We start from the raw sequence: 8,129 nt of genomic DNA on the forward strand, positions 1-8,129 counted from the left end.
TAAGCAGGAGGAAAACAAAAAACAAAAAAAAAAAAAAAAAAAAATATAATCGAAATTTCTAGAAAAATCATTCTTGATGGCTGGAATTTGGATGTTTTGAAAAAATCTTTTTCTCCCGAACACGGCATTTTACTAAGGCAGGAAGGTTTTCCAAGCAATTGCAGTCATTTCCAATGTAAAACTCAGTAAGCAGGAGGAAGAAAAAAAAAAAAAAAAAAAAAAAAATTTCAATCGAACTTTCTAGAAAGTTCTTTTCTGATGGCTAGAATATGGATGTTTGAAAAATCTTTTCTCTCCGAACACGGAGTTTTTACTAAGGCAGGAAGGTTTTGCAAGCAATTGCAGTCATTTCCAATGTAAAACTCAGTAGCAGGAGGAAAAAAAAAAAAAAATCAATCGAATTTCTAGAAAATCATTCTTGATGGCTACAATATGGATGTTTTGAAAAAAAATCTTTTTCTCCCGAACAAGGAGTTTTACTAAGGCAGGAAGGTTTTCCAAGCAATTGCAGTCATTTCCAATGTAAAACTCAGTAAGCAGAGAAACAAACAAAAAAAAAAAAAAAAAAAAAAATCAATCGAAATTTCTTAGAAAGTTCTTTTCTGATGGCTAGAATATGGATGTTTTGAAAAAATCTTTTCTCCGAACACGGAGTTTTACTAAGCAGGAAGGTTTTTCCAAGCAATTGCAGTCATTTCCAATGTAAAACTCAGTAAGCAGGAGGAAAACAAAAAAAAAAAAAAAAAAAAAAAAATTTTCAATCGAACTTTCTAGAAAGTTCTTTTCTGATGGCTAGAATATGGATGTTTGAAAAAATCTTTTTCTCCCGAACACGTTTTTACTAAGGCAGGAAGTTTTCCAAGCATTGCAGTCATTTCCAATGTAAAACTCAGTAAGCAGGAGGAAAACAAAAAAAAAAAAAAATTTCAATCGAACTTTCTAGAAAGTTCTTTTCTGATGGCTAGAATTGGAGTTTTGAAAAAATCTTTTTCTCCCGAACACTGTTTTTACTAAGGCAAGGAAGTTTTCCAAGCAATTTGCAGTCATTTCCAATGTAAAAGCTCAGTAAGCAGGAGGAAAACAAAAAAAAAAAAAAAAAAAATTTTTCAATCAGAACTTTCTAGAAAGTTCTTTCATCATGGCTACAATATGGATGTTTTGAAAAATTTTTCTCCCGAACACGGGGTTTACTAAGGCAGGAAGGTTTTGCAAGCAATTGCAGTCATTTCCAATTTTAAACTCAGTAAGCAGGAGGAAAACAAAAATTAAAAAAAAAAAAAAAAAAAAAAATTCAATCGAACTTTCTAGGAAGTTCTTTCATCATGGCTACAATATGGATGTTTTGAAAAAATCTTTTTCTCCCGAACACGGAGTTTTACTAAGGCAGGAAGGTTTTCCAAGCAATTGCAGTCATTTCCAATGTAAAACTCAGTAAGCAGGAGGAAAACAAAAATAAAAAAAAAAAAAAAAAAAAAAATTCAATCGAACTTTCTAGGAAGTTCTTTCATCATGGCTACAATATGGATGTTTTGAAAAAATCTTTTTCTCCCGAACACAGATGATGAGCACAAAACGTCCAGCGAGATCACAATTAAGTTGAACATGTAGCATACGAGGAAAACGGAGAAGACGTAATACATGTAGAAGTAAACAAACGCAACTGGCGGACTACAAACATAGGTAGACGGTCGTTTTTTTTAACAGGTGCCGAGTAAGAAATGAAGCTTGAAGCAGAAGGTGCTCCTGGGGAACCGCCCACGGCGATTAATGCCAGATGCCAGATTCCGCGCGCTCACGCTGAATGGTTGCCTCTGTTTTCGATTTCGGGAAGCAACATTAAACCCTTTACAGTTTACAGACTAGGCAATTTCACAATAAGCGTGCCGCGTGGCCTGTACAGCTGCAGCGAAAGCAGCGGGCTTAAGACGAGCACAAGTTAGCCCTAATACCATAACGCTGACACATGAAGCAGCAAACGCTAAAGATATCGACAGAGAAAGCTCATTCCAAAAAAGGACCTACATGGAAGATCGACGGAACAAAACACTAAAAGTACTTGCTTTCGCACAGTTTAAACATAGGACAGGTAAGTATTAATCTTTTAAGCTTTTGATCGACAAGATGTTCTTTTACAAGCATAGAGACGGCATTAACTTACAGCTAAGAATGGTTAGTGTTTAGAAAAGACGCTAACAAATTTTCATTTTTTAATTCCTTTAATGGTAAAAATCCAAAGGAGTCGACACATCTAGGTCTTCGCATCGCTTGTGGGACATCATTGAAGAAAGACTGAGAAAAAGCCTGTAAACAGATACACACATGCACGGTATTAGTTTAAAGGTTACAATAGTTAGTCTTTAGTAAAGATACCAAAACATTTCATTTTTTTCTTCCTTTAATGATATACGCTCCCATCGAAGTAATTTGATTGCATAAAGCCACATACACATACACACACATGCACGGTATTAGTCTTTATAAAGAACAAAATAATCAAATGAGTCGAAAACACATGGAAATTTGATTGCATAAAGCCACATACACAGACACACACACGCACGGTATTAGTTTAAAGGTTAGAATGGTTAGTCTTTAGTAAAGATACCAAAACATTTCATTTTTTTCTTCCTTTAATGATATACGCTCCCATCGAAGGATACCTGGGTCTTTTCACTCCTGAATTAAACAAAGATTCTGAAAAAGAAAGCCAGCAAAATAGGTAGCGATGACTAATTTAAGCACACAATCAGAGCTAGAAGGAGAACACAAAAAAATGCAAAAATAGAACAAAATAATGAAAGGAAATACATCCTACCTCTCGTCACTTTCTGGTCATAGACAACAACACTGTCAAGAGATGCTGTCCTTTCCTCGCCATCTCCAGGAGTGCCATGGCATCTGTGATTTCCCTTGCAAAAAATATATAAACAAGATCATAAAAACAAATAATCAAATAGAGCCGAAAACACATGGAAATTTGATTGCATAAAGCCACATACACAGACACACACACGCACGGTATTAGTTTAAAGGTTAGAATGGTTAGTCTTTAGTAAAGATACCAAAACATTTCATTTTTTTCTTCCTTTAATGATATACGCTCCATCGAAGGATACCTGGGTCTTTTCACTCCTGAATTAAACAAAGATTCTGAAAAAGAAAGCCAGCAAAATAGGTAGCGATGACTAATTTAAGCACACAATCAGAGCTAGAAGGAGAACACAAAAAAATGCAAAAATAGAACAAAATAATGAAAGGAAATACATCCTACCTCTCGTCACTTTCTGGTCATAGACAACAACACTGTCAAGAGATGCTGTCCTTTCCTCGCCATCTCCAGGAGTGCCATGGCATCTGTGATTTCCCTTGCAAAAAATATATAAACAAGATCATAAAAACAAATAATCAAATTGAGTCGAAAACACATGGAAATTTGATTGCATAAAGCCACATACACAGACACACACACGCACGGTATTAGTTTAAAGGTTAGAATGGTTAGTCTTTAGTAAAGATACCAAAACATTTCATTTTTTTCTTCCTTTAATGATATACGCTCCCATCGAAGGATACCTGGGTCTTTTCACTCCTGAATTAAACAAAGATTCTGAAAAAGAAAGCCAGCAAAATAGGTAGCGATGAATAAGCACACAATCAGAGCTAGAAGGAGAACACAAAAAAATGCAAAAATAGAACAAAATAATGAAAGGAAATACATCCTACCTCTCGTCACTTTCTGGTCATAGACAACAACACTGTCAAGAGATGCTGTCCTTTCCTCGCCATCTCCAGGAGTGCCATGGCATCTGTGATTTCCCTTGCAAAAAATATATAAACAAGATCATAAAAACAAATAATCAAATGAGTCGAAAACACATGGAAATTTGATTGCATAAAGCCACATACACAGACACACACACGCACGGTATTAGTTTAAAGGTTAGAATGGTTAGTCTTTAGTAAAGATACCAAAACATTTCATTTTTTTCTTCCTTTAATGATATACGCTCCCATCGAAGGATACCTGGGTCTTTTCACTCCTGAATTAAACAAAGATTCTGAAAAAGAAAGCCAGCAAAATAGGTAGCGATGACTAATTTAAGCACACAATCAGAGCTAGAAGGAGAACACAAAAAAATGCAAAAATAGAACAAAATAATGAAAGGAAATACATCCTACCTCTCGTCACTTTCTGGTCATAGACAACAACACTGTCAAGAGATGCTGTCCTTTCCTCGCCATCTCCAGGAGTGCCATGGCATCTGTGATTTCCCTTGCAAAAAATATATAAACAAGATCATAAAAACAAATAATCAAATTGAGTCGAAAACACATGGAAATTTGATTGCATAAAGCCACATACACAGACACACACACGCACGGTATTAGTTTAAAGGTTAGAATGGTTAGTCTTTAGTAAAGATACCAAAACATTTCATTTTTTTCTTCCTTTAATGATATACGCTCCCATCGAAGGATACCTGGGTCTTTTCACTCCTGAATTAAACAAAGATTCTGAAAAAGAAAGCCAGCAAAATAGGTAGCGATGACTAATTTAAGCACACAATCAGAGCTAGAAGGAGAACACAAAAAAATGCAAAAATAGAACAAAATAATGAAAGGAAATACATCCTACCTCTCGTCACTTTCTGGTCATAGACAACAACACTGTCAAGAGATGCTGTCCTTTCCTCGCCATCTCCAGGAGTGCCATGGCATCTGTGATTTCCCTTGCAAAAAATATATAAACAAGATCATAAAAACAAATAATCAAATAGAGCCGAAAACACATGGAAATTTGATTGCATAAAGCCACATACACAGACACACACACGCACGGTATTAGTTTAAAGGTTAGAATGGTTAGTCTTTAGTAAAGATACCAAAACATTTCATTTTTTTCTTCCTTTAATGATATACGCTCCCATCGAAGGATACCTGGGTCTTTTCACTCCTGAATTAAACAAAGATTCTGAAAAAGAAAGCCAGCAAAATAGGTAGCGATGACTAATTTAAGCACACAATCAGAGCTAGAAGGAGAACACAAAAAAATGCAAAAATAGAACAAAATAATGAAAGGAAATACATCCTACCTCTCGTCACTTTCTGGTCATAGACAACAACACTGTCAAGAGATGCTGTCCTTTCCTCGCCATCTCCAGGAGTGCCATGGCATCTGTGATTTCCCTTGCAAAAAATATATAAACAAGATCATAAAAACAAATAATCAAATTGAGTCGAAAACACATGGAAATTTGATTGCATAAAGCCACATACACAGACACACACACGCACGGTATTAGTTTAAAGGTTAGAATGGTTAGTCTTTAGTAAAGATACCAAAACATTTCATTTTTTTCTTCCTTTAATGATATACGCTCCCATCGAAGGATACCTGGGTCTTTTCACTCCTGAATTAAACAAAGATTCTGAAAAAGAAAGCCAGCAAAATAGGTAGCGATGACTAATTTAAGCACACAATCAGAGCTAGAAGGAGAACACAAAAAAATGCAAAAATAGAACAAAATAATGAAAGGAAATACATCCTACCTCTCGTCACTTTCTGGTCATAGACAACAACACTGTCAAGAGATGCTGTCCTTTCCTCGCCATCTCCAGGAGTGCCATGGCATCTGTGATTTCCCTTGCAAAAAATATATAAACAAGATCATAAAAACAAATAATCAAATTGAGTCGAAAACACATGGAAATTTGATTGCATAAAGCCACATACACAGACACACACACGCACGGTATTAGTTTAAAGGTTAGAATGGTTAGTCTTTAGTAAAGATACCAAAACATTTCATTTTTTTCTTCCTTTAATGATATACGCTCCCATCGAAGGATACCTGGGTCTTTTCACTCCTGAATTAAACAAAGATTCTGAAAAAGAAAGCCAGCAAAATAGGTAGCGATGACTAATTTAAGCACACAATCAGAGCTAGAAGGAGAACACAAAAAAATGCAAAAATAGAACAAAATAATGAAAGGAAATACATCCTACCTCTCGTCACTTTCTGGTCATAGACAACAACACTGTCAAGAGATGCTGTCCTTTCCTCGCCATCTCCAGGAGTGCCATGGCATCTGTGATTTCCCTTGCAAAAAATATATAAACAAGATCATAAAAACAAATAATCAAATTGAGTCGAAAACACATGGAAATTTGATTGCATAAAGCCACATACACAGACACACACACGCACGGTATTAGTTTAAAGGTTAGAATGGTTAGTCTTTAGTAAAGATACCAAAACATTTCATTTTTTTCTTCCTTTAATGATATACGCTCCCATCGAAGGATACCTGGGTCTTTTCACTCCTGAATTAAACAAAGATTCTGAAAAAGAAAGCCAGCAAAATAGGTAGCGATGAATAAGCACACAATCAGAGCTAGAAGGAGAACACAAAAAAATGCAAAAATAGAACAAAATAATGAAAGGAAATACATCCTACCTCTCGTCACTTTCTGGTCATAGACAACAACACTGTCAAGAGATGCTGTCCTTTCCTCGCCATCTCCAGGAGTGCCATGGCATCTGTGATTTCCCTTGCAAAAAATATATAAACAAGATCATAAAAACAAATAATCAAATTGAGTCGAAAACACATGGAAATTTGATTGCATAAAGCCACATACACAGACACACACACGCACGGTATTAGTTTAAAGGTTAGAATGGTTAGTCTTTAGTAAAGATACCAAAACATTTCATTTTTTTCTTCCTTTAATGATATACGCTCCCATCGAAGGATACCTGGGTCTTTTCACTCCTGAATTAAACAAAGATTCTGAAAAAGAAAGCCAGCAAAATAGGTAGCGATGACTAATTTAAGCACACAATCAGAGCTAGAAGGAGAACACAAAAAAATGCAAAAATAGAACAAAATAATGAAAGGAAATACATCCTACCTCTCGTCACTTTCTGGTCATAGACAACAACACTGTCAAGAGATGCTGTCCTTTCCTCGCCATCTCCAGGAGTGCCATGGCATCTGTGATTTCCCTTGCAAAAAATATATAAACAAGATCATAAAAACAAATAATCAAATTGAGTCGAAAACACATGGAAATTTGATTGCATAAAGCCACATACACAGACACACACACGCACGGTATTAGTTTAAAGGTTAGAATGGTTAGTCTTTAGTAAAGATACCAAAACATTTCATTTTTTTCTTCCTTTAATGATATACGCTCCCATCGAAGGATACCTGGGTCTTTTCACTCCTGAATTAAACAAAGATTCTGAAAAAGAAAGCCAGCAAAATAGGTAGCGATGACTAATTTAAGCACACAATCAGAGCTAGAAGGAGAACACAAAAAAATGCAAAAATAGAACAAAATAATGAAAGGAAATACATCCTACCTCTCGTCACTTTCTGGTCATAGACAACAACACTGTCAAGAGATGCTGTCCTTTCCTCGCCATCTCCAGGAGTGCCATGGCATCTGTGATTTCCCTTGCAAAAAATATATAAACAAGATCATAAAAACAAATAATCAAATTGAGTCGAAAACACATGGAAATTTGATTGCATAAAGCCACATACACAGACACACACACGCACGGTATTAGTTTAAAGGTTAGAATGGTTAGTCTTTAGTAAAGATACCAAAACATTTCATTTTTTTCTTCCTTTAATGATATACGCTCCCATCGAAGGATACCTGGGTCTTTTCACTCCTGAATTAAACAAAGATTCTGAAAAAGAAAGCCAGCAAAATAGGTAGCGATGACTAATTTAAGCACACAATCAGAGCTAGAAGGAGAACACAAAAAAATGCAAAAATAGAACAAAATAATGAAAGGAAATACATCCTACCTCTCGTCACTTTCTGGTCATAGACAACAACACTGTCAAGAGATGCTGTCCTTTCCTCGCCATCTCCAGGAGTGCCATGGCATCTGTGATTTCCCTTGCAAAAAATATATAAACAAGATCATAAAAACAAATAATCAAATTGAGTCGAAAACACATGGAAATTTGATTGCATAAAGCCACATACACAGACACACACACGCACGGTATTAGTTTAAAGGTTAGAATGGTTAGTCTTTAGTAAAGATACCAAAACATTTCATTTTTTTCTTCCTTTAATGATATACGCTCCCATCGAAGGA

At 35.5% G+C, this 8,129-nt stretch overlaps 1 long non-coding RNA gene across 1 annotated transcript; it reads right to left on the reverse strand.

The window, feature by feature from the left end:
• Positions 1-2,197: 2,197 nt before the first annotated feature.
• On the reverse strand, positions 2,198-4,235 carry LOC112574960. Its single transcript, XR_003101530.1, has 2 exons — positions 4,180-4,235; positions 2,198-2,301 (listed from the first exon to the last, which is right to left on the reverse strand). It is a non-coding gene; the product is annotated as an uncharacterized LOC112574960 (long non-coding RNA).
• Positions 4,236-8,129: the final 3,894 nt, after the last annotated feature.

Source organism: Pomacea canaliculata, linkage group LG11 (genome assembly GCF_003073045.1).
Source record: "Pomacea canaliculata isolate SZHN2017 linkage group LG11, ASM307304v1, whole genome shotgun sequence".
Classification (NCBI taxonomy): domain Eukaryota; kingdom Metazoa; phylum Mollusca; class Gastropoda; order Architaenioglossa; family Ampullariidae; genus Pomacea; species Pomacea canaliculata.